Here is a 21,204-nt window from a genome sequence, read left to right on the forward strand (position 1 = left end):
GAGGTACTTAAAAAGGTCTACATATCATCTGAAACTGTTCAGGAGAGAGATTTCTTCCTGTTCATTCTCCAAATGGTTACAATGGTTGGGGCTAGGTCAGAATGGAATCAGGAGCCTGGATAGCCTTCTGGCTCTCTCACAGGTGTTGCAAGTATCTGCAGACCTGAGCTGTCCTCCACTGTTTTAACAGGTGCATTATTGAGTATATGGAGTAGAAGTGGAGTAACCTGCATTTGATCCCATGCTCACAAAGATGCTGGCATTGCAGGCAGTGTCTTATCCCACTATGCCACAATGCTGTTTCCCAAAGCCCCTCTTAGCCCTGTGAGGAAGGACTGCAGACTTCTCTGCATGGGGGCTTTCCATCTTCCTTTCAATCTTCTATCTCTGCTACCCAGCTGGCATGGAGCTGGGTTTCCAGACACAACTTTCTGATGTTTGGTGAGTAAGTCAACAGATGGATAGTACACTCTCTGTCACTCTGCCACTCACATGATTAGTTTAGAGGGTATCCCCCAGAATCCTACATGCCCACCCCTGTGACGACTGAATTCATAGTGGTGCCTTCTGCTTTCATCCTGGCAACCAGTGCTGTGTCTGCTGAAACGTCATGTGAGTGAGGCCTTAGAGTCAGCTGTGCAAACTGGTCTCTCTCATCAAGCACTGTGCGTGGAGGATTTGCCATGTCTGTTACTGGTAAGCCCTACTGTATATTACCCTGATCTGATTATTCAGCTATAAAAAGATGCTGTTGTTATTAAAATTGTGACCATTATAAATGAAGGTGTTGTACTTGATCATTTTCTGGGTGATGGTTGCTATGAGAATGGGTGATGGGTGAAGCAGACTGAAGCAGGTGCTCACTCTGGTTTCACTGGAGAATGCAACATCTCTCAAGGCTAATAGATAATGCACAGGCCAATAGTGGGTGAGGGCCAACAATCCTTACTGTGTTAGGGCCCAGGAAGGGCCAAAACCAGTACCTACATCAGAAGGGGTATAAAGCTTTTATTCTCATGGCCTACTCAGCTCTTTCTCCTTGTCCATGGTTCTGTCTGTTCCCCTTGCCCCTCAGTGGTGCTAGGGAAGAGGCTAGGAGTGAACTTCCTTTTGTTTAATAAGGCTCGTTCATACTCGGCCGGTGCTTTACCTTCACAGGAGGTTGATAAATCTAGCACTGGGTTTTGGTTGAACTTTTTCTTTTTTTTTTTTTCAAAGAAGTAGTCTAGATACATGCAATTAACAGAAGTAGTAGCTGATGGAGTCAGAGAAACTGCCAGACTTCCATTCTGCCAGGGAGGATCCCAGGGACTAGGGTGCTCTTATTAGTTTTGTAAGATTTATTTATTTCACTTGAAAGAAAGAGAGATCTTCTAAGTACTGCTTCATTCCCCAAGTGACTGCAACAAAGCTGAAGCCAGGAGCTACTTCCAGGTCTCTTCACCCCTCCAATTTGAGGTGAAATTTCTATTTCCTTTGGTCGCTGATCCTTTCCTTCATGTTGCCCAGGTGTCAATGACAGGGTGGGCACTTAGCTCTTCTCTGACTGTGGGTTGGGCTGTTGTGAACACTCCTGTGTGTGTCATTGTATACCCACCTTCCTGTCTCACATGGTATGCCCAGAGGTCAGTAATGCATAGGTCATGTGTTGTCCAGAGTAACAGACCCTGCTGTCCCTCCTGCCTCTGACTTAGCATGCTAGTCTGTGCTCCCCTTCATGCCAACAAGCCCACTTCTTTGCTTCCCCTTCCCTTCACTTGTGCTCCCTGCTGCATCTCTCTGTGCCACCCTGACACTGCCTATGCCCCAAGGGACCCGACCTGTGGAACCAGGCAGAACATCCATGAACTCTTGGTCCTATCTGTACCAGTGGAGACTCATCACAGCAGTGTGAGCAGGAAGATCCCATTCAGACTTCCCAGGTTAGGAGCAAAGAGGTTTTTGCCTGGCTGAGAGGTTTCATAGTCCTTCCTTCTGAGGAAGTTTTCCATATTCAGTAAGTGTATGACAGGTTCCAGGAAGGGTTATAGATGTTCAGGTTCATAGTTCAGCTAAGTCACCATGTACACTGTATATATTGCTGGACATTCAACATATGGTGTTAAGCTGCTCAAACTGGACTCCACTGAGTCAGACTTGCAGACAATCCCCTGAGAAGTGTGCCAGTAGCCAAGTTTGGTTTAATCCAGTCAGCTGCCCCTGCCCATTCTATTGCAGGAATCCCTGGTTCTTCACATCAAGCTCTCTGCCAGAACTAGGTTTTTTCCCAAGATGGAAGAAAGGTCAATCTTGGCTTTAGTGACTTATAAATTTTGGAGCCAAAAGCGAAAAGGGTGTCACTGTCTTCTCACAGATTCTGGAGATGTTGGAGCCAGTGGACTTTTACGGGGGAATGAAGGAGCTGTAAGGATTGGGGAGCCCATTTCTGTGTGGGTGAAAGTCCTTGGGCCAGGAATGTTTCACTGGGACTTTTTTGGATACAATTAAATTGGTAGGAAAGGAGGAAAGCATGGTCCATGTATGTAGATGAGAATGCACATGGGAGGGATGAGCACAGTGAGCAGAGGAAAAGCTGGGGGGGTGAGAGCATCATCCTATCCCACCAGTCTCACATGCCCTGATCTCAAACTTGGATGTTTGAAGGCCTGAAAACCCCTTTGTCACACTGGACATGTTCACTCAGCTCAGGAGGGGACTGTTGGATCACAAAACCATCTTGGTTCTGCAAGGGGAAAGATCAAGGCACTTCTCAAATCTTGGGGAGATATGGTTAAGCCATGCCTTATTCACCTCCACAACGTTTTTTCAGTTTGATCTTCTGGTTAGTTGGTGAAATTCACAGATACATAAGTCCTTGGGAACTTTGTGCTTCAGGGTGAGGTCAGTTTGCTCTCCTGATCCAGAACTGATCCTCATGATCCATCTCTTTGGGAATCTGTTGTTGTTTCTTGGATGACAGCTGCACCTGTGTCAAGCCAAACCTTCGTCAAGCAGTTCCTTGCCATGAAGAGGAGCCACAGGCGAACTTAGCAGTTTGTAGACATATTTCTCGGTGTAGACAGGATTTGTTCAGGACTCTAATATGAACGGTTGGTGCATGGATGAGTGTCCGAGGGACAGTTGTTGAGCAAACTGAAGGTTTGGGGGTGCATCCTGTGCAGGTCAGGCTAATTGATCACTGATCAGTTTTCTGGTATCTGCTCACTGAAGTGTCACTTTAGTGTGGTCTCGTAGCTCCATCTGCAAGTGTCATAGTAAAGGATCCAGGTTTTTTTTTTAAAGCTCCGCGATGCTGTCCTACTCCCGCTGCGTGTCCCGGGCCTTCAGCCGTTCGCTCTCCTCCTTCCAGAAGGGGAACTGCTCTCTGGGGAGACGCTCCCTGCCCGGGGTCTCCTCATGTCAGGGACCAAGTTGCCCCGACAGCAGGAAGATTGTCATTAACAGCAGTAGTGTCTTCAGCATCCGCTTCTTCAGAACTACAGCTCATGCAAGGATGATGTGATTACAGTAAAAACCCCAGCATTTGCAGAGTCTGTCACAGAGGGCGATGTCAGGTGGGAGAAAGCTGTTGGAGACACCGTTGCGGAAGATGAAGTGGTTTGTGAGATTGAAACTGATAAGACGTCTGTATAGGTTCCATCACCGGCCCATGGCGTGATTGAAGCTCTTTTAGTACCTGATGGGGGGAAGGTCGAAGGAGGCACTCCTCTTTTCACACTCAGGAAAACTGGTGCTGCTCCTGTCAAGGCCAAACCAGCTGAAGCCCCTGCTGCAGCCCCCAAGGCAGAGCCTGCAGCAGCTCCTCCGTCCCCTGCAGCACCCATACCCTCTCAGATGCCACCGGTGCCCTCACCCTCACAGCCTGCTCCTAGCAAACCAGTGTCTGCAATAAAACCCACTGCTGCCCCTTCGCCAGGTGACACAGGACTGCGTTCAGAACATCGGGAGAAAATGAACAGGATGCGGCAGCGCATTGCCCAGCGTCTGAAGGAGGCCCAGAATACATGTGCAATGCTGACGACTTTCAACGAGATTGATATGAGTAACATCCAGGAGATGAGAGCCCAGCATAAAGAGGCTTTCCTGAAGAAACACAACCTCAAACTCGGCTTCATGTTGGCGTTCGTGAAGGCCTCAGCCTTTGCGTTGCAGGAGCAGCCTGTAGTAAATGCAGTGATTGATGATTCAACCAAGGAGGTGGTGTACAGGGATTATATCGACATCAGTGTTGTGGTGGCCACCCCATGGGGTCTGGTGGTTCCTGTCATCCAGAATGTGGAAACCATGAATTATGCTGATATCGAACGAACTATCAACAAACTAGGAGAAAAGGCCAGAAAGAATGAACTTGCCATTGAAGACATGGATGGAGGTACTTTCACCATCAGCAATGGAGGAGTTTTTGGCTCACTGTTTGGAACGCCCATCATCAATCCCCCTCAGTCTGCCATCCTGGGCATGCATGGCATCTTTGACAGGCCAGTGGCCGTGGGAGGCAAGGTGGAAGTGCGGCCCATGATGTATGTGGCATTGACCTACGATCACCGGCTGATTGATGGCAGAGAGGCCGTGACTTTTCTCCAAAAAATCAAGGCAGCGGTAGAGGATCCCAGAGTCCTCCTCCTGGACCTTTAGGAGGAAGCCACATGCCCTATAAATTGACCACACAGGAACTGAGAACCACTCTTCTCCCAGTCCCCTCAGGATCCTGGGTTAGCCTGGGGACAGGCAGGCACATGCTGTTGGCCTCGAGCAGGGAAGCCAGGGTGCTCTGTCAACCAGCAGTCGCAGGTCTTGTCTTGGTTTCCTGCCAGGCTCTCTCCCTCTCTGCTCAGTCCTCCCACCCTCACATAGCAGCTGTCCTGAGGCTTGTAGGGAATGAGAGAGCCAGCCTGGATGCATAGTGGCTCTCCTGCTGGCCTCCCAGCAGCCCTCTGCAGAGATGTCTCATCTCCCCCCAGTGCCAGGGTGCTGGGGGAGTCCCCAGGGACCACGGAATTACAGGTCTGTCTCAGAAGCTGCTTTCCAGAGACATCGGGGGGCTGCCGTGCCCCGGCGCCCTGGGCAGCAGCTGTCCTGGCTGTGCAGAGGTTGTGGATGCAGCTGGGAAGGGCTGCTTTGCTGCTTCAGTGGCACCCGCATTCTCAGCTGTGGTAGATTGTCAGCTGCCTCTTCTACCTCTTGCAGGAAGCACATGCCAGGGACTCGGGGTGGGAGGAATGGGCAGGGGTTGGGGGGGTCCCTATGTTGGAATTGGGGTGGGAGCAGCCCCAGGCTGGCTCTCACATTGTCATAGGCCCATACCAGGAAAATGGGTTTGGGCACAATCACAACCTCAAAGCCAACCTTTCCTGATCTCTTCCCAGGCTGCTGGGACCCATTTGAGCATACTTAGAGCAGATTCTGACATGTTCTGGCCATGGGGCAGGTTGTGGGACAAGGAGGCCATGGCAGAGCCAGGGGAGGGCAGGCATTCCCTGGAGCAGCAGCTAACTGGGCGGGTGGGTGAGTGGACTGACGAGGCCCTGCTCTTCCCAAAGCAAGATATACAAAGCAAGATATACAAAGGAGGTAAGACAGGGGAAGATCCTCCATCCAATAATTCACTCCCCAAGTGGCCACAATGGCCAGAGCTAAGCCAATCCAACACCAGGATCCAGGAGCCTCTTCAAGGTCCCCTACTTAGGTGCAGGTTCCCAAGAACTTGGGTCATCCTTGACTGCTTTTCCAGGCCACAGGCATGGAGCTGGATGGAAGCGAGGTTTCAGGGATTAGAACCAGTGTTCATATGGGATCCTGGCACTTGTAAGGTGAGGATTAGCTGCTAGGCTGCCACACTGTGTCCAGGCTCAAGGTTTAATTCATCATGTTCATTTTCAATTTGCTGTTGAAAAATCCCCATTTCCATCCAAACAGGCATATGGAACCAAAAACTCACACATGGAAGTAGAACCAATGTCTGCTTTTCCCTGCGTGCCAAAGAGCAGAATGCCAGTCTACATCCTTGGGCGCTCTCTCTCTCTCTCTCTCTCTCTCTCTCTCTCTCTCTCTCTCTTTGATCATGTTTCCGTGTTTCTTACACATTATGAATGTTAGTCTTTTGTCATGTGAAGAGTTTATGAATATGTTCTTTCTGTTGGTTTTTCTTCATTCTGTGGGTTCTTTTGCTGTGCAGAAGCTTCTAAGTTTGAGAACAATCACATTTTCCTATTTTGCTATGATTTTTGGTTTTTCTTAAAGAGTTCATTGCCTGTGGATAACTCTTGAAGTGTTTTCTCCTATGATTTTATGTAGTGGCTTCATACGTTTTGGTCTTCTGTTTAAATATTTGATCCATTTTGAGTGTATTATTGTGTAGGATTGCTAATGGTTCTACGTTACATACACATGGCTTTGCAGTTTTCCAATCACCATTTAGCAAAGACTCTGTCCTTTCTCCATTTTGTGTTTTAGACAACTTTGTCAAAAGCATGCTGACTGCAGATACACAGATTCAGTTTTTGACCTTTATTCATCCTTTATTCACTTTTATCTTGGTGCCTGCCTTTGTTTCAGTATCCTGCTGTTTGGTAGAAACAGCTCTGTAGACTGTCTTCAAGTCTGGTATTCTGATGTCTCCCACTGCGTTACTTTGTTCAAGACTAATTCACTGATTTAAACACTTCGGTAGTGCTAAGCGAAGTTTAGAATTTTTTGGTACATTGGAGAATATAATTTGTATTTTCTTGACTATATTAAATCTGTAAATTCCTTTGGCGATTGTGGACACAGAATAAGTGTTCACAGGCAGGCACTGAGGTGCAGTGGATAAAGCCATCTCCTGTGACATCTGCTGTTGGGGTTCAATGAATCCGAGTGAGACTCCAAGGAGAATGAAATGATTTTAATTTCTAGTCCAGGGGCAACCTCTGGGGCTTACAGTAGGGGCTTACTGTTACACAAAACAGAAAGTAAGCAATAGGAATTTACAATGCAGAGGTTGGGGGTCCTGATCATATCACGTCAATGTAGACAGTAATAAAACAGCATGCCTCGAAGGTAGCTATCTTTCCAGTAAATCTAAAAACTCTAAGATTCCTTTTATCTCCTGTCTGCCTCCTGGTGTTTCAGCAAGCAGGAGCTTTCCCCCATAACAGGACACAGGTGTGGCTTTGGAGATTCCAGATTTCTAGAAGTACAGTCACCTTTACAATTAACCCTTTCAACCTGCATCCCATGAACTGCTACTGATGTCCTAGGTGATTCACTTCCAACCCAGCTCTGGAAGATGGCCTCAGTGATGGGATGCCTGCACCCATGTGGGAGACTGGATGAAAACCATGCCTCAGCCTGGCCCAGTGCTGGCAATTGAGACCACATGGGCCTCAACCATCAGATAAGGGACCTGTTTGTCTCCTCATCTCTCTGGGACTCTAACTTCCCATTAAAAAAAAAAAAAATCTTTACAAAAATAAATAAGTAAATTTTCCATCCCATGAACATGACAGATCTTTCTTTGTTAAATATCCTTTGTAAGTATATTTAATTACTTTCTTTAGTGTTACATAATATTATTAGAGAAATATATTTTATATTCTTGGTTTACATCATCCCATTAAGATTTTTGTCATAGCTAATGAGATAGCTGTTGTAATTTCCTGATGGTAGAGTTCATATTGACAATTATAAATGCACATTCAGTTTGAACTGTGCAAGTTTACTGAGTTTGGCATTGAACTTAACATCTGCTGTTTTCAATTTTCTCCAAAGCTGAACCAGGAATCTGCAGTCAGGGATACCTGGACTTACACTTTTCCTAACAGTAAGCCTTTCATTTATTTCTCTTGCCTAACTGCATTGGTAGGAATCCGTGGTTCCCAATTTTTTCCCATTCAGCATAATATTGGGCGTGGATTTATCCAACCCAGCCATTATGAGGTTGAGATACATTCTTTGTAGAGTGAATTTTGTTAAAAATTTTTAAATCACAAGCCATTGATCTGTCTATTGTAGTGACCCTGTGAATTTTCTGCTTCATTCTGTTGGTGTGAGGCATGCTGTATTTCTCGGCTTTCAGGAAGTTTGTGCACCAGAATCCCTAAATAATTCTATTAGAATATTTTTTTATGTGTTGCTTGATTCAGTTCACTTAGCGTTGTTGAAAACTTTTACAGCTCTGTTTAGAGGATATTGATCTATAGTTTTATTTCTATTTTTGAATGGATGGTAAGGCTGTGTTCATAGAATCAACTTGGAATTGTTCCCTGCACTTCGAACTTCTTAGAATTCTTGGAGGTTGAGCAGAGTCTGCTGAAGCTCAGCAGGGAGGTTACCTTCTCTAGGGATTCTCTTTGTTGGGGTTTGTCATTACCACTTCCAACTCTGCCCTTGTTGCTGGCTGCAGCCATTTTGTGCCTTATTGTGTCCACTGGAGTAAGCCACATGTGCAGACTTTTATCTCTCTTTGTCTTACCAAACATTTAACTCTCTTTAGTTTTATTTTACTATTTCTACTCTGATATTTATTATTTATTTCTCTTCAAACATTGAAATTTTTCCCTTCATTTTCTTTTTTTTTTTCAAGATTTATTTTTACTACAAAGTCAGATATACAGAGAGGAGGAGAGACGGAGAGACAAACAGGAAGATCTTCCATCCTATGATTTACATCCCAAGTGAGCCGCAATGGGCCAGTGCACGCCAATCCGATGCCGAGAACCAGGAACCTCTTCCAGGTCTCCCATGTGGGTGCAGGGTCCCAAAGCCTTGGGCCATCCTCGACTGCTTTCCCAGGCCACAAGCAGGGAGCTGGATGGGAAGTGGAGCTGCCGGGATTAGAACCGGTGCCCATATGGGATCCCGGGGCTTTCAAAGTGAGGACTTTAGCTGCTAGGCCGCGCCGCCGGGCCCCTCTTCATTTTCATAGTCTTTTAGTTGCCTTCTTTCTGTTTGGGATGCTTCTATTTATTTCTGAATGTGCATGTGATCATTGCTATAAAGCCTCAGAGTTTGCTTTTGTGATAAGCATTCCTCTATGTTTCAGTGTTTTGGTGTTTCCACTTTTTTTTCATTTAGGTAATTGAACATTTTTTCTCTTTTGATTTCTTCATTGATCGATTACTCCTTCAGGAGTGTGTTGTTTACCAGCTCATGTATTTTCAGTATTTCTAGAGTTTCTGTTGTGACAATTTGTAGTTGTACTCTATTTTAGCCAGGGAGGACAATGTGATATTATTTCGGTTTTCTTGAGTTTACTAAGATTCATTTTGTGGCTTAGCGTGTCCTGTGTGTCATGGTTTGTGGCTTAGATGCTCTGTGTGTCACGGTTTGTGATGTAGCATGTTCTGTGTGTTAACATGTTTTTGTGTCAGGGTCTGTGATTTCCCAAGTTCATGTATCAGTTTGTGGCTTAGTGTGTTCCATGTGTCACAACTGCTGATGAACACACTGTGCATGTGGCTCCTGGTGATAGGATACTCTGAGTCTGTGTTGTTTGTTGGGTACAGAGAAATTTCCTTCTAATTCTTTTCTCTCTTGGTGTGACTGGCACCTTGATGGTATTAGAACATTGTATTGCCCCTGCAAGCCTGTATGCTAAAAGGATCGTGTTGGATGGGTCTGATTCTAGGATGTGTACGTATGACCACCCACAGCATAACAAGACCATGCCTGTCTTGGGAAAGGGAGCTATACAGCAGACAATCCTGAGTTTGCCAAGGTCACCACTCCTCCTTCAAACGGTTTGGGAGTAGGACCCATTTGCCTGCCCTTGACTTGCAGGACATTGGTTAGGCTGACATAACGGGGTCATAAGAGCTACATGGTCCAGCTTGGCTTGTGACGCTACAGTGTAGTTCACTATGTGATGTATTGAGCCTGGGGTTCCCAGGAATGCTCTGTGCTGCTGAGGGTTATATTTAGGGTTGAGGTTGGGGTAGGTTTGTTAGCTTTGGGGATGAGGTTAGGGTTCAGGTTCCGGATAGGGTTGGGGTTTCAGTTAGGGTTTGGTTTGCAGTTCAGTTAGGGTTATACTTAGGGATTAAGGTTAGGGTTCAAGTTTGCATTAGGTTCCAGATTTGGGTTAGGTTAGGGTTCGGTTTCGGGTTATACATTAGGGTTCATATTCAATCTCAGGTAGGGTTAGGGCTAGGGGTTTGGGGTTAGGGTTAGACTTAGGGCTAGCACTAGGGTTCAAATATTTAAGCCTCTAATTCACATTAGAGATCCTTATTTTAAAAAGATAAAACATTATTCTTCCCGGGAGGAGTTTATATTTAGGAGATTTGAAACAATAAGGCCGTTTTAATTCCAGAAGGTAGGGGTTAGGTCATCACAATGTCAGACATTGACTAGGAACTCCAGCCCTGTTCCACCAGTTTCCAACTAAGGCAACTGTAAGGTGGGAGATATTCCTCCAGTACCATGGGACAATTTGTGGACCTTGTGGGAAAGAGCACAAGTCATTACCACGTGAGGACCAGCACGAGGGGACCATGTGGCTATGATGTGCAGATGAGCATAAGAGAACTATACAGAGGATCTTGGAACCAGCACCAGGAAATATGCAGGGACAAGGACTAGGGAATGACCAGAGAATTTGTGGCAGACAGTATGAGAGAAACATGGAAAAAAGTTGTGAAGTCAGAAATAGTTTCCACTATGTTCAGATTAGTACTAGCTTGGCATTAGGTCTAAGCTGGTGTAGATGTTATGGGGTGAGGAAACACAAGAAATTCTTTTTCTGACTCTCTGCAACACAAAAAATGAAATGTATACGGCAGAAGCTAAATTATTTCTGAAATATGTAACTTTGTGGGCACTTTGGATAAACTGTGAGAAAAGAGACAGAGGCTGTGAAACCTCGAGAAGATTATTAGCCCTTTGAGCAACAGCACCAGACCCACAGCTGATAGATTGCTAATTCCTCTTTGTACTCACACACACACACACACACGCACACACGCACATGCACACGCACACACACACACAAACACACACACACACAAATAAGAGACTGATGTTTATGGAATAGGCAGATTGACAGAGGGGAAGAGAGCGGGAAAGCAAGAAAGGGAAAGCAGGATCTGCCATGTGCTAGTTCACTGCCCAAATGGCTGCCACAGCCAAGGCTGAGTGGATCTGAAGCCTGGAGTCAGGAGCTTCTTCTGGGTCTCCCAGGTGGATGCAGCCTCTAGAGTCTTTGGGCCACCCACCACTGCTTTCCAAGCCCATAAGCAGAGAGCTGAATGCGAACAGGTGCGGCTGGGACACAGACCACACCCATAATACATGCTGGCACTGCAAGGCCGAGGCTTTGCCACTTAAGCCATAACTCCAGCCAGGGCTCAGGGTCAGGGTCAAGGTCAGGGTCAACATCAGCATCAGGGTCAGAGTCAGGGTCAGGGTTAGGGGTTACAGTGAGGGTTAGGGTTAGGGTTAGGGTTAGGGTTAGGGCTAGGGTTAGCCCTTCTATTTCCTCTTCAATGGCTCTGCAGGGCAAGACTATTTAACCACTGATGGAAGAACGTAATGCTTAAAAATACCTTGTCAAACTTTCATATCTCAAAACACTCTTCAAACACACACACACAAACATGCACACACACACACACACACACACACACACACAGACACAGACACACCCACACTCAGAGAAGAGAAATTGCCTCCCTAGCAGAGCAGAGGGACACAAAGAAGAAAACGAAAGGCGCATTGCAGAGCAAAGTTTCCAAAATGCAATGGTGAATTTTGGTGAGAGGTAAGAAATATGGCAGGGTCTGCTCAAATTGCTAGTGACCCAAGGAGGATGCCTTCTTTTGCTCAGACAGAATCTGATGAAGCTTGACTGGATTTGTGATGCTCAGATGAACAGGCTGTATGCTAATCCCATGGTAGGGCCCTATATAAGGCCTCTGCCCTTCCCTCTCTGCCTTGCTGGTGCTCTGCTGGGAGCCTGCACTCTCCACGGCGGTTTGTCAAGCATCATCCAGCAGCATTTTTGTGCCTCTGGAGAAGCACACTACTTTGCACCAGACAGAAAGTCCTTCAGAACATGCAGGTGGAGCGGTGGCTGTCGATGCAGAAGACACAGCCCCAGACCCACAGAGCACTGACATCTCAGAAGATGGGCAAGCAGCGTATGGTCGCAGCTGGGCCCAGAGTTCCTCCAGCAGAGGAGGAGGACCCCAGGGTGAAGTGCAAGAACTGTGGCGCCTTTGGTCACATGGCCAGCAGCAGGAGGTGCCCCATCAAGCGCTGGGATGGGACCCTAGCCCTGTATCCCTTGAAGTCCAATGAAGAGAACCTGGGGCCACAGAAGATCCAGCAGTCCAAGGATTCTGGGCCCTTTACCAAGACAGTACAAGACAAGGAGGGACACAGGCGACAAGAGAAGCATTGCATAACTCCCCTCCAGACATGTCTCACCAAAGCCCAAGCAAGACAGCAACACCACCGTGAGAATGTGACTGACTCCTCTGAAAAGCTTCTGAGGACACCCAGTAGGCCGCGGCCTGTGCACACAAGCAAGAAGACAACCGGCATGAATCCTCTTCTCCAAGCTCAGGCAGAAGAGAGGTCTGCAGTCCCTGCGTCTCCTCTTCCCCAAGAGGCCTCCACGATGCAAGGCCGACCTCAAAGCATCCAATCTCATGCACCAGTCAGGTGTCCTGAGGGGTGGACACAGGCCAAGCCGCAGGGTCCCGCACGCAGAATGTGTCCACGCTCCACTCTCGGCAGCATCATTCCAGGCAAGAGATCTGCCCATTGGCCCAGAGCTTCTTGGCAGACGGGCGCCAAGAGGCCAAGGCTCGCTGCTGCTGTCCCTGCATCACACAATGCCAGTCAGACCAGAGAGCCGGTGACTCTCCAAACACAACAGCCACTGCCACAGCCATTGCCACTGCCACTGCCAGCTACAGCAGGAGTTGCAAGGAAACCATCATGGCATGTGACCCAGAGCTCACCAAATCCAGAGCTCAGCGCTCATCAGCAGCCTCCAAGCAACAGACCTCAGCTGAAGCCTTCCCTGGACTGCACTGTCTCCCATGCCCCAAGTCCTGGCTCTGCCCCTCACCTGCAGTCCCTCAAGATGCTCCTCAGCAGAGTTCAGGGCAACCGGTGGAGCTGCACAATCATCAGCACTCCCTCCTCCCAGCCTCCTGAGGAGGCCGTTCCTCGACCACTGAAGACCCCCGTTGCAGATGACAGAGTGGGATCCTGCTCCAAATCCCCACTCAGCGTGCTCTATGAGGATCTCCAGGTCTCATCCTCTTCCGAGGACACTGACCAGGAGTGAGATGCCAAAGGGAAGGGAATGTGAACTTGGGCTAGGGGAAAGCTGCAAGGAGCAGGCTGTGCCTGCGCAATCACAGCGCCCTCAGGTGTTGGGCAGGAGCACCGCGGGGACCTCACAGAGTGTGAGGCTTCTTTGAATCCTGTTGGTTGTCATTCTTTGTCCGGTGCAAGCCCACTGGGAAGAATGGCTTTTCCACGAAGGTGAGGATGCTATGCAGTTGCTTGCAGGACACCTAGTGTGACACCTAGCACAGCTAGAAATCTGAGAAGCTCATCTGCACGGGTCTCCCAATGAAGCTTTGGGGGTCACGAGGGCTGGACTTTGGGCTCAAACTCTTGGAAGCAGGGCCCGGCCAGAGCTCCCAAGAGGAAGAGCTATCATGCCAAGATGCCGCTCCTGGTGTCCCAGGCACTTCACTCTGAGAGCCTTTCGCATGTATGTCTTGGTGGCAGGGTAGTGCACAAGTGAAGTGCATGGGTGTGCACGTACAAAGGCTTTGTGCACTGTGATCTTCTCTCTGAGTGAAATCCTACCTCTCATGCATCCCGCGGGTAAGGACATTCTCCCAAGTCTTCCGGCGCAGCCGGCATTGGATGCCAGCTCTGCCAGTGACCACTTGACCATTATGCCGGAGCACCGGCCTCCTGCAGAGGCTGGCAAGCGAGGGGCACAGGGTGTGGGCAACACGCGGGAGGCTGTCGCTTCGGTGCAGACCTGTAGGACTGTGAGATAGGTTGTCCACCACAATTTTGCTCCCGTGGAATGCACCAGATTGGGGAGGCAGAGACACACGATGTTTCCCAGGAAACACCGGGGTTCCCTCGAGCAGCCACATCTGGTTCCGGTTTGGATAGAAGCAGTGGACCCTGCCTTGCACTTCCCAGACTGCTGTGAATGACATGGGGCTGAGCTGCCTCCACAGCCTCTGGGTTAAGCTGCCAGGTGCTAAGAGGCAGCAACAGCCCAGAGTGCTCCCGAATCCTGCTATTCCACAGATTCCATCATCTCTGAAGCCTAGAAAATGTTCTGTATATGTGTCCAAAGGCCATCGACCCATGCCGTAGTGATGCCAGCACTTTGCGTGTACAAAGAAACGAGGACAATATTTGTTCAAAAATCACTCAACAAACAGACAAACAGCAAGATATGCTAGGATGCAATTAGAATTCTTTTCCAGAACCTGTTTCTCGTTATGGGAACTGCAGTTTTCACAGAGAAGACGGGATGGCGAGAGAAAGATCTTGCATCTGCTGTTCACGCCCCAGATGGCTGCCATGGACTGAGCTGAGCCAATCTGAAGCCACAAGCCAGGAGCTGGTTCGGGTCAACCTTGGGAGATGGGGGGCAGGGACTCAAGGACATGGGCCATCCTCTGCCACTTCCCCAGTCTCTAAGCAGGGAACTAGATGGGAGTTAGAGCGGCCAAGCCTTGAGGCAGCAGCCCTGTTGGATGCTGTCACTTAGGGTGGAAGATTATTAGCCTTTTGAGCAACGGCGCCAGACCCACAGCTGATAGGTTGCTAATTCCTCTTTGTACTCACACACACACGCGCACGCGCATGTACACACACACACACACGCACACACACACACACACACACACACAAATAAGAGACTGATGTTTACGGAATAGGCAGATTGACAGAGGGGGAGAGAGCGGGAAAGCAAGAAAGGGAAAGCAGGATCTGCCATGTGCTAGTTCACTGCCCAAATGGCTGCCACAGCCAAGGCTGAGTGGATCTGAAGCCTGGAGTCAGGAGCTTCTTCTGGGTCTCCCAGGTGGATGCAGCCTCTCGAGTCTTTGGGCCATCCACCACTGCTTTCCAAGCCCATAAGCAGAGAGCTGAATGCGAACAGGTGCGGCTGGGACACAGACCACACCCATAATACATGCTGGCACTGCAAGGCCGAGGCTTTGCCACTTAAGCCATAACTCCAGCCAGGGCTCAGGGTCAGGGTCAAGGTCAGGGTCAACATCAGCATCAGGGTCAGAGTCAGGGTCAGGGTTAGGGGTTACGGTGAGGGTTAGGGTTAGGGCTAGGGTTAGCCCTTCTATTTCCTCTTCAATGGCTCTGCAGGGCAAGACTATTTAACCACTGATGGAAGAACGTAATGCTTAAAAATACCTTGTCAAACTTTCATATCTCCAAACACTCTTCAAACACACACACACAAACATGCACACACACACACACACACACACACACACACACAGACACACCCACACTCAGAGAAGAGAAATTGCCTCCCTAGCAGAGCAGAGGGACACAAAGAAGAAAACGAAAGGCGCATTGCAGAGCAAAGTTTCCAAAATGCAATGGTGAATTTTGGTGAGAGGTAAGAAATATGGCAGGGTCTGCTCAAATTGCTAGCGACCCAAGGAGGATGCCTTCTTTTGCTCAGACAGAATCTGATGAAGCTTGACTGGATTTGTGATGCTCAGATGAACAGGCTGTATGCTAATCCCATGGTAGGGCCCTATATAAGGCCTCCGCCCTTCCCTCTCTGCCTTGCTGGTGCTCTGCTGGGAGCCTGCACTCTCCACGGCGGCTTGTCAAGCATCATCCAGCAGCATTTTTGTGCCTCTGGAGAAGCACACTACTTTGCACCAGACAGAAAGTCCTTCAGAACATGCAGGTGGAGCGGTGGCTGTCGATGCAGAAGACACAGCCCCAGACCCACAGGGCACTGACATCTCAGAAGATGGGCAAGCAGCGTATGGTCGCAGCTGGGCCCAGAGTTCCTCCAGCAGAGGAGGAGGACCCCAGGGTGAAGTGCAAGAACTGTGGCGCCTTTGGTCACATGGCCAGCAGCAGGAGGTGCCCCATCAAGCGCTGGGATGGGACCCTAGCCCTGTATCCCTTGAAGTCCAATGAAGAGAACCTGGGGCCACAGAAGATCCAGCAGTCCAAGGATTCTGGGCCCTTTACCAAGACAGTACAAGACAAGGAGGGACACAGGCGACAAGAGAAGCATTGCATAACTCCCCTCCAGACATGTCTCACCAAAGCCCAAGCAAGACAGCAACACCACCGTGAGAATGCGACTGACTCCTCTGAAAAGCTTCTGAGGACACCCAGTAGGCCGCGGCCTGTGCACACAAGCAAGAAGACAACCGGCATGAATCCTCTTCTCCAAGCTCAGGCAGAAGAGAGGTCTGCAGTCCCTGCGTCTCCTCTTCCCCAAGAGGCCTCCACGATGCAAGGCCGACCTCAAAGCATCCAATCTCATGCACCAGTCAGGTGTCCTGAGGGGTGGACACAGGCCAAGCCGCAGGGTCCCGCACGCAGAATGTGTCCACGCTCCACTCTCGGCAGCATCATTCCAGGCAAGAGATCTGCCCATTGGCCCAGAGCTTCTTGGCAGACGGGCGCCAAGAGGCCAAGGCTCGCTGCTGCTGTCCCTGCATCACACAATGCCAGTCAGACCAGAGAGCCGGTGACTCTCCAAACACAACAGCCACTGCCACAGCCACAGCCACGGCCACTGCCACAGCCATTGCCACTGCCACTGCCAGCTACAGCAGGAGTTGCAAGGAAACCATCATGGCATGTGACCCAGAGCTCACCAAATCCAGAGCTCAGCGCTCATCAGCAGCCTCCAAGCAACAGACCTCAGCTGAAGCCTTCCCCGGACTGCACTGTCTCCCATGCCCCAAGTCCTGGCTCTGCCCCTCACCTGCAGTCCCTCAAGATGCTCCTCAGCAGAGTTCAGGGCAACCGGTGGAGCTGCACAATCATCAGCACTCCCTCCTCCCAGCCTCCTGAGGAGGCCGTTCCTCGACCACTGAAGACCCCCGTTGCAGATGACAGAGTGGGATCCTGCTCCAAATCCCCACTCAGCGTGCTCTATGAGGATCTCCAGGTCTCATCCTCTTCCGAGGACACTGACCAGGAGTGAGATGCCAAAGGGAAGGGAATGTGAACTTGGGCTAGGGGAAAGCTGCAAGGAGCAGGCTGTGCCTGCGCAATCACAGCGCCCTCAGGTGTTGGGCAGGAGCACCGCGGGGACCTCACAGAGTGTGAGGTTTCTTTGAATCCTGTTGGTTGTCATTCTTTGTCCGGTGCAAGCCCACTGGGAAGAATGGCTTTTCCACGAAGGTGAGGATGCTATGCAGTTGCTTGCAGGACACCTAGTGTGACACCTAGCACAGCTAGAAATCTGAGAAGCTCATCTGCACGGGTCTCCCAATGAAGCTTTGGGGGTCACGAGGGCTGGACTTTGGGCTCAAACTCTTGGAAGCAGGGCCCGGCCAGAGCTCCCAAGAGGAAGAGCTATCATGCCAAGATGCCGCTCCTGGTGTCCCAGGCACTTCACTCTGAGAGCCTTTCGCATGTATGTCTTGGTGGCAGGGTAGTGCACAAGTGAAGTGCATGGGTGTGCCCGTACAAAGGCTTTGTGCACTGTGATCTTCTCTCTGAGTGAAATCCTACCTCTCATGCATCCCGCGGGTAAGGACATTCTCCCAAGTCTTCTGGCGCAGCCGGCATTGGATGCCAGCTCTGCCAGTGACCACTTGACCATTATGCCGGAGCACCGGCCTCCTGCAGAGGCTGGCAAGCGAGGGGCACAGGGTGTGGGCAACACTCGGGAGGCTGTCGCTTCGGTGCAGACCTGTAGGACTGTGAGATAGGTTGTCCACCACAATTTTGCTCCCGTGGAATGCACCAGATTGGGGAGGCAGAGACACACGATGTTTCCCAGGAAACACCGGGGTTCCCTTGAGCAGCCACATCTGGTTCCGGTTTGGATAGAAGCAGTGGACCCTGCCTTGCACTTCCCAGACTGCTGTGAATGACATGGGGCTGAGCTGCCTCCACAGCCTCTGGGTTAAGCTGCCAGGTGCTAAGAGGCAGCAACAGCCCAGAGTGCTCCCGAATCCTGCTATTCCACAGATTCCATCATCTCTGAAGCCTAGAAAATGTTCTGTATATGTGTCCAAAGGCCATCGACCCATGCCGTAGTGATGCCAGCACTTTGCGTGTACAAAGAAACGAGGACAATATTTGTTCAAAAATCACTCAACAAACAGACAAACAGCAAGATATGCTAGGATGCAATTAGAATTCTTTTCCAGAACCTGTTTCTCGTTATGGGAACTGCAGTTTTCACAGAGAAGACGGGATGGCGAGAGAAAGATCTTGCATCTGCTGTTCACGCCCCAGATGGCTGCCATGGACTGAGCTGAGCCAATCTGAAGCCACAAGCCAGGAGCTGGTTCGGGTCAACCTTGGGAGATGGGGGGCAGGGACTCAAGGACATGGGCCATCCTCTGCCACTTCCCCAGTCTCTAAGCAGGGAACTAGATGGGAGTTAGAGCGGCCAAGCCTTGAGGCAGCAGCCCTGTTGGATGCTGTCACTTAGGGTGGAAGATTATTAGCCTTTTGAGCAACGGCGCCAGACCCACAGCTGATAGGTTGCTAATTCCTCTTTGTACTCACACACACGCGCACGCGCATGTACACACACACACACACGCACACACACACACACACACACACACAAATAAGAGACTGATGTTTACGGAATAGGCAGATTGACAGAGGGGGAGAGAGCGGGAAAGCAAGAAAGGGAAAGCAGGATCTGCCATGTGCTAGTTCACTGCCCAAATGGCTGCCACAGCCAAGGCTGAGTGGATCTGAAGCCTGGAGTCAGGAGCTTCTTCTGGGTCTCCCAGGTGGATGCAGCCTCTCGAGTCTTTGGGCCATCCACCACTGCTTTCCAAGCCCATAAGCAGAGAGCTGGATGCAAACAGGTGCGGCTGGGACACAGACCACACCCATAATACATGCTGGCACTGCAAGGCCGAGGCTTTGCCACTTAAGCCATAACTCCAGCCAGGGCTCAGGGTCAGGGTCAAGGTCAGGGTCAACATCAGCATCAGGGTCAGAGTCAGGGTCAGGGTTAGGGGTTACGGTGAGGGTTAGGGTTAGGGCTAGGGTTAGCCCTTCTATTTCCTCTTCAATGGCTCTGCAGGGCAAGACTATTTAACCACTGATGGAAGAACGCAATGCTTAAAAATACCTTGTCAAACTTTCATATCTCCAAACACTCTTCAAACACACACACACAAACATGCACACACACACACACACACACACACACACACACCCACACTCAGAGAAGAGAAATTGCCTCCCTAGCAGAGCAGAGGGACACAAAGAAGAAAACGAAAGGCGCATTGCAGAGCAAAGTTTCCAAAATGCAATGGTGAATTTTGGTGAGAGGTAAGAAATATGGCAGGGTCTGCTCAAATTGCTAGCGACCCAAGGAGGATGCCTTCTTTTGCTCAGACAGAATCTGATGAAGCTTGACTGGATTTGTGATGCTCAGATGAACAGGCTGTATGCTAATCCCATGGTAGGGCCCTATATAAGGCCTCCGCCCTTCCCTCTCTGCCTTGCTGGTGCTCTGCTGGGAGCCTGCACTCTCCACGGCGGTTTGTCAAGCATCATCCAGCAGCATTTTTGTGCCTCTGGAGAAGCACACTACTTTGCACCAGACAGAAAGTCCTTCAGAACATGCAGGTGGAGCGGTGGCTGTCGATGCAGAAGACACAGCCCCAGACCCACAGAGCACTGACATCTCAGAAGATGGGCAAGCAGCGTATGGTCGCAGCTGGGCCCAGAGTTCCTCCAGCAGAGGAGGAGGACCCCAGGGTGAAGTGCAAGAACTGTGGCGCCTTTGGTCACATGGCCAGCAGCAGGAGGTGCCCCATCAAGCGCTGGGATGGGACCCTAGCCCTGTATCCCTTGAAGTCCAATGAAGAGAACCTGGGGCCACAGAAGATCCAGCAGTCCAAGGATTCTGGGCCCTTTACCAAGACAGTACAAGACAAGGAGGGACACAGGCGACAAGAGAAGCATTGCATAACTCCCCTCCAGACATGTCTCACCAAAGCCCAAGCAAGACAGCAACACCACCGTGAGAATGCGACTGACTCCTCTGAAAAGCTTCTGAGGACACCCAGTAGGCCGCGGCCTGTGCACACAAGCAAGAAGACAACCGGCATGAATCCTCTTCTCCAAGCTCAGGCAGAAGAGAGGTCTGCAGTCCCTGCGTCTCCTCTTCCCCAAGAGGCCTCCACGATGCAAGGCCGACCTCAAAGCATCCAATCTCATGCACCAGTCAGGTGTCCTGAGGGGTGGACACAGGCCAAGCCGCAGGGTCCCGCACGCAGAATGTGTCCACGCTCCACTCTCGGCAGCATCATTCCAGGCAAGAGATCTGCCCATTGGCCCAGAGCTTCTTGGCAGACGGGCGCCAAGAGGCCAAGGCTCGCTGCTGCTGTCCCTGCATCACACAATGCCAGTCAGACCAGAGAGCCGGTGACTCTCCAAACACAACAGCCACTGCCACAGCCACAGCCACGGCCACTGCCACAGCCATTGCCACTGCCACTGCCAGCTACAGCAGGAGTTGCAAGGAAACCATCATGGCATGTGACCCAGAGCTCACCAAATCCAGAGCTCAGCGCTCATCAGCAGCCTCCAAGCAACAGACCTCAGCTGAAGCCTTCCCCGGACTGCACTGTCTCCCATGCCCCAAGTCCTGGCTCTGCCCCTCACCTGCAGTCCCTCAAGATGCTCCTCAGCAGAGTTCAGGGCAACCGGTGGAGCTGCACAATCATCAGCACTCCCTCCTCCCAGCCTCCTGAGGAGGCCGTTCCTCGACCACTGAAGACCCCCGTTGCAGATGACAGAGTGGGATCCTGCTCCAAATCCCCACTCAGCGTGCTCTATGAGGATCTCCAGGTCTCATCCTCTTCCGAGGACACTGACCAGGAGTGAGATGCCAAAGGGAAGGGAATGTGAACTTGGGCTAGGGGAAAGCTGCAAGGAGCAGGCTGTGCCTGCGCAATCACAGCGCCCTCAGGTGTTGGGCAGGAGCACCGCGGGGACCTCACAGAGTGTGAGGCTTCTTTGAAT

At 50.2% G+C, this 21,204-nt stretch overlaps 1 pseudogene across 1 annotated transcript; it reads left to right on the plus strand.

The window, feature by feature from the left end:
- Positions 1 to 3,286: 3,286 nt before the first annotated feature.
- LOC131479006 (dihydrolipoyllysine-residue succinyltransferase component of 2-oxoglutarate dehydrogenase complex, mitochondrial-like) lies at positions 3,287 to 5,525 on the plus strand (annotated as a pseudogene). Its single transcript, XR_009244703.1, has one exon. The product of XR_009244703.1 is annotated as a dihydrolipoyllysine-residue succinyltransferase component of 2-oxoglutarate dehydrogenase complex, mitochondrial-like (transcript).
- The last annotated feature ends 15,679 nt before the right edge of the window (positions 5,526 to 21,204 follow it).

Source organism: Ochotona princeps, unplaced genomic scaffold, assembly GCF_030435755.1.
Source record: "Ochotona princeps isolate mOchPri1 unplaced genomic scaffold, mOchPri1.hap1 HAP1_SCAFFOLD_113, whole genome shotgun sequence".
In the NCBI taxonomy this organism is placed as follows: domain Eukaryota; kingdom Metazoa; phylum Chordata; class Mammalia; order Lagomorpha; family Ochotonidae; genus Ochotona; species Ochotona princeps.